The sequence below is a fragment of the Larus michahellis genome, chromosome 1 (genome assembly GCF_964199755.1).
Source record: "Larus michahellis chromosome 1, bLarMic1.1, whole genome shotgun sequence".
In the NCBI taxonomy this organism is placed as follows: Eukaryota; Metazoa; Chordata; class Aves; order Charadriiformes; family Laridae; genus Larus; species Larus michahellis.
Window position 1 is genome coordinate 176,443,089 of NC_133896.1, and position 15,914 is coordinate 176,459,002.

Below are 15,914 nucleotides of genomic sequence, written 5' to 3' on the forward strand. Positions count from 1 at the left end.
GGCAAAAAGGAAACAAAAGAAAATATCTGTAAAATGCAGCCTAATTCCTTTGTCCCTGATAAGAGTTTTATTAGCAAGCAGCTGAAATAAGAAATGTAGCAAGTGTCACTCTCCGCATGAGAAAAGTGGTGTAATAAGACAAGGTGAATTTCTAGTTTGTGCCTTGTGTTTGTTATACTCACCCTTTGTCCCGCAAAGATGAGCAGAGAAAACTCTTGGGTATTTTCAGCAAGGTTGTATAGACCCTTCCCTAAGCCTTCAACAGAACATCCCCACCAAAGGACGGGTTCCTCAGACCAGCTGGCAGGTCTCTTTGGTAACTGTGTTTTGGTCTATAATTGGGTTATGCTTCTTGCTCCTACCGCCCAGGGAACCGCAGTGCCTCTCCCCTGGAAGTAGCTGGAGCAGTTCGCACAGCACTTGCTGGCCCTGCAGGAGATGGTTCCTAGACTTCAGCGATGGGCATCATGGCAGGCATCTTTCCCTCAGACCTGTCAGGAAATGAAGAGCTTTTAATTTCGCAATACTGTTCAATACTGCTAAATGCAACCTCATAAGGCATTTAACGTCTAAATAAAGCACTGCTTTAAGTGCAGTACCAACACAAAGGGGTATTGCTTTAGTTCTCTTACAAAAGCATCCCCATTAAGTCCTCTTAGCAGAATACTTTCATGGCGAAAGTCTTACATCTTGCCATCCCTCCTTTTGTTTACATTGAATGAGTCTGAAAAGTATACGTGGTTAGAAAGACCAGAAAAGTCACATTTCTTGATCTTCTCTTGTCTATCTTATGCTGCTCCACTGGAGAAAGAGGGGGGAAAACAAAGTTGTACTGAGTCTAGCTGGGATGGCAACGTTTTTTTTTTCATAGCAGCCCATATAGTGCTGCGTTTTGGATTTTTGACTAAAACAGTGCCAATAGGACAGCCGTGTTTTGGCTATTGCTGAGCAGTGCCTGTACAGCATTGAGATTTCCTTTTTCCCGCTCTGGCCCCACCAGCAAGTGGGCTGGAGGTGCGCGAGGGAGAGGGAACAGCCAGGACAGCTGACCCCAACTGACCGCAGGGATATTCCATACTTTATAATCACGGAATCACGGAATCTTCAGAGTTGGAAGGGACCTCTAGAGATCATCTAGTCCAACTCCCCTGCTAGAGCAGGATTGCCTAAACCACATCCCTCAGGGCTGCATCCAGGCGGGTCTTGAAAATCTCCAGAGAAGGGGACTCCACAACCTCCCTGGGCAGCCTGTTCCAGTGCTCTGTCACCCTCACTGTAAAGAAGTTTTTCCGTGTATTTGAACGGAACTTCCTATGTTCCAGCTTGTGCCCATTGCCCCTTGTCCTGTCGCTGGGAACCATTGAAAAGAGCCTGGCTCCGTCCTCCTTAAACCCACCCTTTAGATACTTGTAAACATTAATCAGGTCCCCCCTCAACCTTCTCTTCTCCAGGCTAAAGAGTCCCAGCTCTTTCAGCCTTTCCTCATAAGGGAGGTGCTCCAGTCCCATAATCATCTTGGTTGCCCTACGCTGGACTCGCTCCAGTAGTTCCCTGTCCCTCTTGAACTGGGGAGCCCAAAACTGGACACAGTACTCCAGTTGTGGCCTCACCAGTGCAGAGTAGAGGGGAAGAATGACCTCCCTCGACCTACTGGCCACAGTCTTCCCTATGCAGCCCAGGATGCCATTGGCCTTCTTGGCGACAAGGGCACACTGCTGGCTCATGGATAATTTGCTGTCTACCAGGACCCCCAGGTCCTTCTCCTCAGAGCTGCTTCCCAGCATGTCCGCCCCTAACATATACTGGTGTTTGGCATTCTTCCTTCCCAGGTGCAGGACCCTACACTTGCTTTTGTTGAACCTCATTAGGTTCTTCTCTGCCCAGCTCTCCAGCCTGTCCAGGTCACGCTGGATGGCAGCACGGCCCTCTGGAGTGTCGGCCACCCCTCCCAGCTTGGTATCATCAGCAAACTTGCTGAGGATACACTCTGTCCCCTCATCTAGGTCATTAATGAATATATTGAACAAAATTGGTCCAAGTATTGACCCCTGAGGGACACCACTCGTTACAGGCCTCCAACTGGACTCTGTGCCACTGATCACAACCCTCTGGGTTCTGTCACTCAGCCAGCTCTCGATCCACCTCACTGTCACCTCGTCTAGCCCATACTTCCTCAGCTTCCTAATGAGGATGTTATGGGAGACAGTGTCAAAAGCCTTGCTAAGGTCAAGGTAGATGACATCTACGGCTCTCCCCTCATCCAGCCAACCCGTTATAACATCATAGAAAGCTATCAGATTGGTCAGGCATGATTTGCCCTTGGTAAATCCATGCTGACCACTTCCAATAACTTCCTGTTCCTCTATGTGTTTGGAGACGACATCCAGAATGAGTCGCTCCATTACCTTCCCAGGGACAGAGGTGAGACTAACCGGCCTGTAGTTCCCTGGGTCCTCCTTCTTGCCTTTTTTGAAGATTGGAGTGACGTTAGCCTTCCTCCAGTACTCAGGCACCTCTCCTGTTCCCCATGACATAATGTTATGCTCAGAGAGAATAACTCAGGGAAAGGAGGAGGATGCATTCGTAGTTATGGCATTTACCTTTCCAAGTAACCGTTATGCGTGCTGAGGCACAACTTTCCGGGAAGTGGCTAAACGTCTGCCTGCTGATGGGAAGCAGTGAATGAATGCCCTATTTTGCTTCACTGCACACACGGCTTCGCTTCACCTATTACATTGTCTTTATCTCAGGCAGAGAGTCTTCTTGCTCTTGCTCTTTTGATTCTCTCCCCCGTCCTACTGAAGCGGGAATGCACAAGTGACTGGATGGGGGGCAGGATCAAACCACCACAAGAATACAGAAGAGGGAGACAAAACTGAGGCTCCGAGATGACATTTTTGTATTTCCTGATGAAAGGAGGCAAATCCCAAGGCTGGAAAGGGCAGGTCACAGCTCACATTAAAAGCAGGCCCTGCAGCATCAAAGATGAATTCCACCACATTTTTTAATGGCTGGATAGCAACAGAGACAAGACTAGTCTTCGTCTATGATCCTGGATGTCCAAACTTTGTGATTTTCCATTTTAGAAGTCATAGAAATATTTCTATATTTTGTAAAGGATATCCTGAATTATTGATGCAATATCCTTTTGGCAATGTTCTTAACAGCTTTTTTAATACTGTAAAAAAACTCTCTGTGGTCAGATTTTTCTTCAGCAAATTAAAGAAAGAAATAGGCTCATAGTTCACCTAACGAATATACATAAAACTTCTCTTCATGTCCATAAAATCAAATTGTGCTGAAAGATCATGCTTTAAAACTTTTGTCTTTTCTCTCTATTGATCCAAAGAAAATCCTTTACAAATTGACTGTCATCCTACCGTGAGATCCTTAGGTGATAACATGTAAGTAATTCATTTTAGTACTAAAAGAACAACTACTGTACCAGCTGCTTGTGTAAAAGTTTTTTGCACAAAAGACGTTTGTAATCTGCAGAACCCAATCACTATTTCCGAGCAATGAGGATTTCAAGGCAAGGGGGCACCGCTAAGTGGTCTAAGGCATGAGTGGTGCGGGTCTCTCTGGGCAGAGGCAGCCCTGTATGGGTATTTCTCTGGGACCCCCCACTCCCCCACTGCTGCTTGGAGTCTGGGGAAGGCAAAGAGGACCAGAACAAGGGAGGAGAAGGGACCAGATATGTGAAACCAAAGCAATTTGAAACCTTATAAAAAAAGCAAATCCAACATCTGGGATCATATTTTCTACATTTGGCAGCCAGGTATATTTGGTAGGCCACTTCTTCATGTGTGTGGATACACACGAGCCACGCATACATGTGAAGCCTTGTGCTCACCCTGCCATGGACTCCAAGGAGACACCAGCCTGCAAAGTGCTCTGTGGGCAATAAATAAACTCTCTAGAGCCTCTGTCATTTGGAATATAAGTGCCCCTAATGTAGCTGCTAAAAGGGCAGGATGGAGATCTTGAAATCGTAAGAGAGTACGCAGTTAGTCTTTCGGAGCACCGTGTACTAGCACAGCAGCAGCCAGGGGAGGGGAGGGAAGGGGAGATGCTGCTTCTGTAACTGCACAGTTATTTCTTTTACAGCAGACTAACAAAAGCTCAGTGTAAAGTAAAAAATTTTGTAAAGACCTTCTTGACTTTGCCAAAGACTGTAGTCAGGAGCATTCAACAGCTTAAAACTTCCTTGCCTGCTGTCCCCAGGTCAGCTGCTCCTGCCCAGTTTCTTTGAGGAGCTGACTGTATTGCAGCAATGAATTTCACCAGCTGGATGGGGAAAAAACGGAGAATTCCTTCCGCACCAAAAATACAAATGAGCACAGTTGTGCCACAGAGGCAAGGCAGGAGGGAAGAACACAAACACTCCTTCCTCATGTTTCTATGCTCCTAAATATATCGTAGCTTTCCTTCAGAAATCTCTCATGGAGAGATTCTGTTTATTAATTCCAGTGGCAAACAGCACAGTAAAAAATACTGGCTGTAGGCTGCCATCTGCCGTTTTGTGTAATGAAAGGTCACTCACAGCCAGATTTTATCATACTGCATTTCCATTGTAAGCAGCGTCACAAATCCCCACCGATGGCAGGCTGGGAGCATCCTATTCCCACCAGTGGCCGCTGATGAAGTTTCCGGAAGAGAGTGGGTTTTCTGAACCTGACTTATTGCTCCCCAGAAGTCTTTAAAAAGACACCACTTTGCACGGATATTGCTTCTCTATTAATGCTGATTTTAAAAGGCTATGCTTTGATGCTTACTGTCAGGTTATGAATCTTTCAGTCACACAAATACACACACACACATGCAGTCCCCATGGAAGCCACGTTAATAGGCAAAGTTTAATTTTTGTGGAACTTCATGTCATGTGTACAACTTGCATATTGTTTTCCTGCAATAGGATTATAGTTTTATACTCATCAGATTACATGCCCTGAAGGTTTTCCCTCTGTTTTCCTGGGCTCTTAAAATAATTTAATGACTTATTACAGCACTGAACACAAACACTTTATTGGGTTCAAGCGCACCATATAAATTAAATGAACCTGTACTGATGAGGAGATATTCGTTCCCTGATGTAGCTGGCATTTACGTTAACATGTGCAAGACAAGCGCTCATAGAAAGTTCTAGAAATAAAAGCCAGGCTTGTGTGATTCAGTAGCATTTTTGCCATTGTCTTCAATGAGTTCAGGATTTCAACCAATATATCTTGGTCTTGGTGCGTAAATTCCCAAGCCTGCAAGGAGCCTTGGCATGTACAGACTCTCAGACTACAGATAGTGCTGTTAGTTTTGCAAGGGAAAGTAGGGGGACATGAAACTCTCCGTATAGATCATATTCGCAGAAAAAGGCCCTAGTGACCATCTCAGTATGTAATGTGTACCTCCATTTTGTGGTAGTTATTAATACTTCAGTTCTTCATCTGAATCATTCATCATTTTTTAAAAAGTCTCGCGAGTCCCTACTGCAAGCAATGTTAAACTTTCTCAGTTCCAAAAAATAGACAGCAGAGTAACTGACTACCTAATGGGCCAGCAGCACAATTGAATTTTGCAATATTTGAGCATCACATTCATGATGCTGTAATCCAGAGGATATTGTCAAGATTAACAGGCCTTGTACTAACTTACTTTTATGTTGTCTACAGCCCTTTGCAGAATGGATATAATTCTTTATAATGTGAAAGGGTCTTTGCTTGCTTGCTTTCTTGTGTGTTTTAATGGGTTTCAGTGGAAAATAGAGAAATCTGTGGTATTATGTGTGTATATGCATTCATAAGTACATAAATGCATCTGCACACACATATTTACAATTTCTGAGAGAAAGAGAATAGGGGTTTCGAATGAAGTTTTTGGAAGCCAAGAGTATTGTGAAATTTCCTGAGGCTTGCTGTTTACACCCAATGAGAGTCTTCAACAATTTAAGTGAATTTTGTCGGAGCCACCTTATTAATTCTATTGTCTTTTCTTGAAAACACTGAATCTGTTAAAATTTAACGTGACACCTCTCAAGTCCTTGAGCGGACAAGAACTTCCTAAAGTTCATCAGAAAGGCAAATGCAGAGTCCTGCACGGGGGATAGGATAATCCCATGCAGCAGGGCTGGCTGGGGCCCAGCTGGCCAGAGAGCAGCTTTTCAGGAAAGGACCCAAAGATTCTGGTGGAGGGTTTGAATACGAGCCACCAATGCACCTTCACAGCAAACCAAAGTGTCCTGGACTATATTAGCAGAAGTTAAGCCAGCAGGTCGAGGGAAGAGATTATACTCAACATTTGTGAGACCGCATCTGAAGTGCTGTGTCCGGTTTTGGGCTCCGCAGCAGAAGACAGACACTGACTTACAGTGCAGCAGAGGCCAGCAAGCGGGTCTGGGGCTGGATAACATGATGTACAAAGAGATCATGTGAGGTCTGGGCCTATTCAGCCTGGAGAAGAGAAGGCTGTTGGTGGGGTGATCTTACTGCTGTGAACAACACCAGAAGGGAAGGTATAGAGATAGTGAAGTCAGAATTTTCTTGAAGGTGCACAGTTATAGAACGAGAGGCAACAAGCACAAACTGGAACACAGAAAAATCTGAATAGCTATAAAGAAAAAGGTATTTTCTATGAGGGTGGTCAAACACTGAAACAGGTTGTCTCAAGAGGCTGTGGGTTCTCCATCCCTAGAAATACTCAAAAAACAACTGGACGTGGCTCTGAGCAAACCCTGACTCTGCTTTGAGCAGCAGAGTTGGATGAGTTGGATGAGTAGGGGAGTGATGGTGCCTCTGTACTCGGCACTGGTGAGGCCTCACCTCGAGTACTGTGTTCAGTTCTGGGCCTCTCTGTACAAGAGGGACATTGAGGTGCTGGAGCGTGTCCAGAGGAGAGCTACCAGGCTGGTGAGGGGTCTGGAGACCAGGTCATATGAGGAGAGGCTGAGGGAGCTGGGCATGTTCAGCTTGGAGAAGAGGAGGCTGAGGGGAGACCTCATTGCCCTCTACACCTACCTGAAAGGAGGTTGTAGAGGTGGGTGTTGGCCTCTTCTCCCAGGTGAATAATGACAGGAGCAGAGGAAATGGTCTGAAGTTGCAGCAGGGGAGGTTTAGATTAGATGTTAGGGAGAATTACTTTACTGGAAGAGTGGTCAGGCACTGGAACAGCCTGCCCAGGGAGGTGGTTGAGTCACCATCCCTAGAGGTGTTTAAGAAACGTGTAGATGTGGTGCTTCAGGGCATGCTCTAGTGGCAGACATTGTAGGGGTTGGGGTTTTGGGTTGGTTTTTTTGTGTGTGTATGGTTGGACTCGACGATTTCAAAGGTCCTTTCCAACTATGAAGATTCTGTGATTCTACGAGACACTTCCAGAAGATGCCTTCTGGCCTGTCTGATACTCTCCTTTAGTTTCTGAAGGCTTTTCTTGTTTGCACAGAAGTAACAATGTGATAGAGAAATTCTCTCCTGGCTCTCAGGCACTTCAGCAGCTACAGAAGAAACAGCACATGACACTGGAACAGAACATTTGCTTGGAGTTGTCAAATCCATCAGTTCTCTGTGCACGCAGCGAGACAATTCCTACCAATGCACCTTTATGAAATGTTTGCTTCTCTTTTGTGTGTTGGGGAAACAGCTACCTTTCTGTTATTTAAACGCTGTTATTGGACATCATGTGTAAATGGCTTTGCCAGTCTAACAGCGCAACGACAATATGAGCTGTCACATTAGCAGATAACACGAACAGTATTTTTCAGTTAGTAGAAAGCAATTAAGAAACTCCCTTGTCACTCCAATAGGGATGATCTATTGTTAATCAGACACAAATCTCACCTTAAAAAGATAAATAGGCAGATTATTACTAAGTAGAAAACACCCATTAACAACTCTGGGGTCTTGTTTTATACAAAACAGTAACTCTCACTGAGTGTGTCTGTGCTCCAATTGGGCTGGCCTTCTCCGTTTCCTGGCCCAGGAAGATGTGGGGAAGGGAACTTTTGGCAGCTTACTGAGTTATTTCCTTTCAGTCTGTGGGCGAGGAGAGGTTGAGGGGTATCATGAGGATTTTTATCTTTAAAAAACAAGGTTGTAAATGGTAGTTTTCAGTATCCATTTTCCTCCGTCAACTCTGGCACTTACATTGCCATCAAGACAAACTAAAAGCAATCCTCAGTTACATAGCAGTATTGTGTGCAAAAATGTACTAATATGAGACTAAATGTTACTATAAAGTAATTCCTATATTCAAATATGTAGCTTTGTATGTATTTTTATTAATGAAAAGTTTTTACCACAGCTAATGAAAATGCTGAGTAAAATACTTTGCATTTGTCTTCACGATAAATCAAATCCTAGTGCTGTTTTGAATGACCTAGACATCTTCAGACTGATAAACTGAGCATCTCAACTGACAGTCAATGGATGTATCTATTAAGTCTTGGATATATGACATATTTTTTATTTGCTATGGAAACTCCATTGGTGCAATTCTTAGTAGGCTAAAGTAGATTTTAGGATGACCTCTGCTGGAAAAACTCATAGATTATAGGTAGCGACAGAGATCTTTTTTTTTTTCATTTCACCTCCTAGAATGCAAAATTAAGGGTTATAATTTAAAATCAGTTGCCAATTGAGAGGAACATATGAAACCGTGTATCAATGCCTGTAATTGGCACATGTAATGACAGCTCCATGAATAATGTATGAGCAACCGTGATTGCTAATCATATTTGGAGTCTCTTAAATGTAGCTCTGACTTCATTTGGTCTCAAATTGGAGGAAAGCAGTAAAGTTTATGGAGCATGAAGCACTGCAGTTTCTTGTTACATATACAGGCTTCAAAGGGTATTAAGAGTGCTTTTTGTCACTCTTTATCTATAAAAGAAATGTTAACTCCTCTGGGAAAAAATACAGAACTTGGGACTTATATTTGGAGTATTTCTCATTGAAGAAATATTATAGTAAAGATAGATACTTATTTCAGGCAGATCTTCTGCCTTTATTTCAGAATTTCTGAGTTCTGCCTTGATTTTTGGCTGTCTTCTCAAGTAACTATGTCTAACAAATAATTGGTTTCTATGTATACATAGAGAGGAAACTGGTAACACCAGAACCATTATTTTTAATTTATTGTAAACCTTTCAAATTTTGGTAGCTTTCAGTCCTGTAAAAATGTCTCTGGTGTTCAACAGATTACTGATTTCTCAGCTTTTAAAGTTAACAATTCTTAGTCCTGGAAGAGAAAAAGGAAAAAAAACAACAAAAAAAACCAACAAAACAAAACAACAAAACTCAACAAAAAGCCCCATAGAGATGAAAGCATCTAGGCAGCACATAAGAAAACTGGTGATTTTCCAAGCTCTCCCATTCCCTCCTTCTATGTGAGCAAGGTGTCTGGTAGCAAACGCTACTTTGATCTCCTGAGGGAGAGGGTCTTCTCCATAAATCACAATGGCAAGAGTAAAAGGAAAGCAACACATTCCTTTGATGCTTTGCCATGCACAGCTGCTGGTCCGGGTGTTTATAAAAGTAACCTTCTCCGAACATGTTGAGTTGCAGCTCTGCAACTCTTGGATTAGGAGCCCTGTTGAGCATCGCTGTGTTAAGATACCGTTCTCATACCGACGGCATGTGGCAACTTGCCTGCTTTAAGGGATGGGAGCACATTTGATCGGAATGTCTTGAATGGCTGTATGCTTATCCGCTTCCTTGTTTCTCTGATGCCCTTTGTCACAGGTGTAGATATGTTTCTTGTCCTGAGTTTGCTTCTCTAGTGTTGTACAGCTCCTCCGCAGCCTGCAGTTCCCTTAGCTGGGAGAAAACAAGCTGTCAGCACCGCCGCAGGAAGCCTGTTGCCAGGGCAGAGGCACGTCTGCTTCTCTTTATCATAAGGAGCCAAGACAACATTTTTTGTATGTTCGGTGTATTAAGAGCAAGGTGAGACAGTTACTTCGAAAAGCAGAGAAAGGAAGGACGGTTCAGTAGGTGTATGACAGGATTAACACCATGCATAAAGGCCATGGACACTGATGGGAAGCCTCTGGCAAAAAAAAACCAGGAGCGATCTGATTCTAGGACAGAAACAAATACCTTGATATTTAACTAAGAAAAAAAGCAAGGAAAGAACGAGAAGAAAGGAAGACGTAAAATACAAGAACTGGAGCTTCAACGTTACTACCATGATATTTTGTCAGAAGCAAAGTGGAAATAAGGGAACTGGCAGTTTCTCAAGGATATCTAATACCAAGATTTCTTGGTGCTAGGGCTTTCCAGGAGAAGCACAAATGCTTAGGCACTTCAAAGGTAACATAACACAGAAGAACAAGACAAGGATATTAATGTAAGGCAAACAGATACACGATTTCAAAAAGGAAAGTCAGACAGCTCATTTAAAGGCAGGGAGAAAAAAAAGAAGAGGAAAAAAACCACCAAAACCACCAAGCAATGCTTTTAGGTAAATTGACTTTCACAGCTGACCTTTTTCTCCTGTCCCTATAGTAAATGCTTGGTCAAGCATTTAACTTCTGCCACTTTGCTGACTGCTCCCTGCTACTCTTTGGCCTCTTTCAACATTCACAGTTCTCACACTTCATGCGAAACATATCATCTGCCTCTCCATCTACCTATACAGACACACAGACACACAGGTACACAGAGTCAACATCCTTGCCCTTCGGTCTGATCTCTTCTTACTTGCCTCTGAATTTCTTTGCTCTGATCTGCCACTTACAGTTCAAGACACTTGCTTTTCTTTTCACCCTCATGCTAATAACTTCTTTCTTACGTTCCTCTATGCCTTCTCCATCAGAGATGACCAATCAGTGATGATCTCTCAGCTAGATTAATCTTTGCAACTTGGATCCTCTACACAGTGATATTGTCCTCTTGAGGACAAAACCTAGTATGGAAGAAAAGGGAAGAAGTTGGACATTTTTTATTTTTTTTTTATTGCATTCATCTAGATAGAAAGCATTTTTTGCTAGAGCAGTAGCAAACTTCTTCATTTGTATGGCAGGTATCACTTTGACCACGGCATTGCAAGCAAATTGCAATGGAGACAATATATGGTTTGCCCCAGAAAGCTGACAGAGTGTATAAGGCAAATTGAAGACGTGGATTTCCCCAAAGCATTGAAAGTGATAAAAGGGAAGGATTTAATTCTCCACAAGACAGAAGAAGGTCGGACTGCTCTACAGAAACCTATTAAAGAGCATCAGGAGAGGCTCTGAGATCAATAGATATTTAAGGGGTAGCCACTGTATGAGAGAAATATTTTTGGAAGAGAAAAAAGTATTAAGAAAGAATGGAAGTACTAGTGGAAATCTGATGGTTGCTTAAACAAGAACAACAAGAAAAGTCCCAGCCCCCAAAAAACAGGATTCATGTGCTTCTGGCACCTTGAAAATATTTGCCCAAGTCAGTGGGAGTTTTCGCTGTGTGCACATTTCTTGCTGTTTTTGCTATTAAGCATACATCTGAAAACAATTTCCTCGACTTATTTACAGAACTGTAATAAGAAAAAAGGATTTTCTTTTCTAACTTACTCTGTAACAGTATCATTAGTCAAGCAAACAATGACATAAAGAACATACAAAAATGCAAGTTGAGCAGCAGTATTTAACCTCTTCATTGCTTACAAAATATGCTTATTTTGTCTCTATATGTACTGGTTCGTTAAAACCGGCTTTCTTGTAAGCAATATAATTGTACCAGTATGGAAATACCAGGTTGACCTTTCAGCCCTGCTGTAATTGTGACCTTAGCTATTCCATTAAGGTAGAAAAACTGTCTTGGGAACTATCTCTGCAAATGCATCAGTGGGAAATTTCTATCTTGCATCGCTGTCAGAAAACACACTGGGATACTCCATTTGCTAGATAAAAAAGATGATGCTTCAATGAGAAAAGCTTATGAAAGCTCTCCCAGCAAAACAAGAAAGTGAGGCAGCATCTGGAATAAGCACAAAGCAAGAGCAGACGCCCAAGTGTGAACTGGAACTATGTAAAAGTGATGAAGAAAAGAAATTCTGAGCCTTTGAAATAACTCCAGTCAGCCTGAAATAAACCGGAATGTTATTCCAGTAATAATACTCCGAAATAAACTGTTACTGTTCCAACAAGCAAAGCAATCAGACTTTCTTTCTTTTTCTTTGATGAAACCATGTATACTGATTCCCTTTTATCTGTCTATCACAATGGCCTCTTCTGAGCTACAATGATTCATCCTTTAGGATTGAATTCTCCCAATAAAATTTCAATTAATAAATAGATCCTTCGGTGGCAGAACACATTGCCTGTGAGCTTTTCAAACAGTCAGGATGAATATTTAAGACCATTGTATATAGAAACAATACTAACAGTTGGCCAAGGTCTACAAGACCTTTCTTCTCAGTAACAAAGTGCTTAGAAATAATGTATTTTAACTTGTTAATCTGATCTTCCCTTTAGGAAACACTTTATGGTTAAATATAGAAAATTAATTTGACTTACAAATCTGTGTTACAATAATAAGCATTGTTTTTACAAACATATTTCAAAGATCAAGGAAAGTGCACGCTGTCTGATGATGTGCTGCCATTATTTTAACGAAGATCCCTAATAAAAAAAGTCCTTCATGCTACACTTTATGGACTATGTGTTACGTAGCAATGAAGTTGCAAAAATCTTTCCTTTTAACCCAAAAAATACTCACTCAGATTTGCAGAAAGGACAGAATCACAAAAAGGGAAGAGCCATTTGAAATTCGCTTTTGCTGGAATTTTTATTTTGTGTTCTGAAAAATAAATGAGTCAAAAGCCAAAGAAATGCACCGGTGGACAATAACAGGGATGGTAATCCATGTCACAGATAGGATAAACTAGGGGTAAGTACATGTCACAGGCTTCTGATGCCATATGCACAGAGAATGCAAGTTTAGATGAAGTTCAAACCAGGAAGTTTTAAGCAGTTGTTCTTCTAATTTAGAGATTTTTGGTTCACGAGTACAGCCCAGGAATGTACCCATCTCACGGTAGGGGCTTTCTGAGAATGTGAATAGCTATCATTTGACGTGAACTTCATTTGAAAATAAAAGAAGGCAGAACTTATTCAGAATTTAGGCTCCCTGAGTTCAAAATTGCAGTTCTCAAGTCTGTTTAGCTGCTACCTAGTCTTGGCAGCACCACTGCTTTGAAAGTGAGAGCTTCTCAGCAATTGAGAAGCTTTTCACTGCCCATGCCTCACACTCCATGAGGTTTGGCAGATTATGCCCAGAATCACTTAGGGTCTAGAAATCAGTTTTTTGCCCTACCAGTACCTAGTAATCTTTTCAATTCAGTAAGTGTACACTGAAAACAACTGTCATAAATCCATGGATGTGTTACATATTGGCAATAATTTTCTTTTAAAATACTGCTGTTGCTGCCTTCTCTCCTCAGCCTCTACTCCAAATTTCTATAGAGAGCTCACTAGTTAAGTCACACATCCAAGGAAAGGAAGACTGAGGTCTGCTTCCTATGTCTCCCTGAGATTACCTTAATGAGAAGACTCTTCTAGCTGACAGCGAGTACACAGAGGGAAAGACTTGCAAGAACACATTAGTATTTGTTCCCATTCTCTAATCAGTCAATATTACTTTGAGATTTGTGCACAGAGTATTTCAAGATTCATTGCATCAGAGATGGAACATAGAGACCATGAGGACCATGCTGTATACCGTGCTCCATGGGCTGTTTAATGAGTGACTTTCGTAAACTGTTGTTTACAAAAGAACATGGTTTGTGTGTAGGAAGACATCACAGGTGAAAATGCATCAGGTCCAGACTTATCTTTTGCTTTGTTTTCCTCATTTGTCACTTTTGAAGTCACCTACAGGATGGTCTCCACTTTGATTCCCATTCTGATGCAGCAGACTCTCCCCATGTACTATAATTGGATCTGAAAGCACTCCTGGAAATAAAGTCCCCTTTTGGAATCAGAATATCTGATGAATAAAATGTCTTACTTCCCATCTATGATCAGTCCATAGAGGAAGGGACCTTATAAAGGGACACTTACAGTTGTTTCAGCTGAGAATTTGTCTGAAGTCTCTGGGTTACTGCAGTTCAGTCTGATTCATTTCACAGGCAAAACATTCGCTCCTCAGTAATAAGTGTATCTGTCTTTGTAATGTGATTAAGTAGTAGCCTGGAGATGAGCTGCGGGACTTTCTCTAGATCAGACACAAGGCCATCACTCTATCTTTGTCTTCAATCTGGTGGAATAATTATAACAAGCCTCTTAAAGTCCCCTTCAGCAGATCCTAGCATTGAACATTGCTAAATTGCAGTCACATGAAGAATTATAACCACGAAAACTAAAATCAAAATGCTTAAAGACTACAATAAATGTAATTTCTGTCTGCTCACCAAATATTTCCAAACTCATTGAATATAAGCTTTTTAGACCCCTTTGTCACCACTGATAATTAATTCTGAATCTTTTGCTCACAGATGAGATACCGCTTCAAGATCCATCTTTCTAAAGAAATCCCAGAAGATTTAAGGTTTGATTTCTCTATGATGCTTTTCACCAATCTGTTTCCAAGCTTGAGACATATTGGCTGTGATAATAAATGTGTGGTCAGTGACCCCCAGTATAGCGAGTCACACACAACTTCGGAGTGTAGATTGCACAGGAATTTTCAGCATAGGAGAAAAAACAATGAAACCCAGGGAAAAGTTCATAGTTATTAAAAACCCAGAAAAGAAAGCAAAGTTTATGTCATGTTGGATGCTCTCTTAGAACAAAATTCATACCTCCGTGTAAGACCTGGGGCACACTAGGAGGAATGATGAGTGTGGTACTTCAAACAGTTCAGTGTGATCATTTAAGGGGTTCAGGAGGCAGCAAAAAGCTACGTATTGGACTGTTATTTCAGTACATCTTCAACTGGAAGACCTGCGTACAGGGCATCCTACTACTATTTTGTGCAGAGCAAAACTTCTCTCAGGCGCTTGTCCTTTAAATATTGACTATCTTATTGACTCAGCTCTATTCACCCCTCTCAGACGCAAGGTCAGCAAGCTATCAAACCTAGTTAGCCAGGAAGATCCATTAGCTTAAGGAAATTCTAACAATTAGTGAACATTTATTCTGTGAGTTTGCGCTAGATTTTTTTGTGTGGGTTCCTCCCAAGAATGGAGTGAAAAAAAATCCAGAGAATTTGTAATGGATTGGCTCTTGAAACCAAGGGCACTCTTTAAATTGCTTTACAGCTGCAGTACCTGTTTCATTTCAGCCTTTGCTGATTTTTTTTTACATCTCAGCAAGAGGTTTATAGCTTACTGACAAAGACAGAAAGAGAAAGAAAGGAAAATAGAAAGGTGTCTGTTGTATCCCTCAGGCTCTGATAATCGTAAAAGGGCTTCCCATTGATCTGGTTCTATTTTGGATCATTGGATCAAATCCGCCTTTCATATGTTGAATTATTACAGCAGAGTTTTAAGCTTTTATGTGGGAGGCTCATTACAGCTCCTATAATGTGTGAGAGGCAACTATTTCGGCGCTGTTTCAGGGGGAGGAAAGTGTGTTAAAACTCAGCAGGCCGTGGAAATGGCTCTCTCGCATGGGAACAGGATGCTGGCATTGGGAGAGGTGGAGGAATGCCCAGCTCCATGAAACTCAAGCCACCACCCAGGACCCACAGCTTTTCACCACTGGAGGGTGCTGCCGATCACGGGTATCCAGCAGACGTGGGGTCCTGGGACCTGGAGGTAGGGAGCCCAGCAGAGCTGGGTGTCCCCCTCTCACTGCCCAGGGATGCTGGATGCCCGACTCAGGGGACGTGTCGCCTTCCTGAGGCAGGGGGTCGCAGCGGCTCAGGGCTCCAGCTGGGCTCACAGCTCCTGCATATTGCAGGAGCAGCATTGCTCCACGTAGCTTCTGCAAGCACTTTAAATAAAATCCTCTT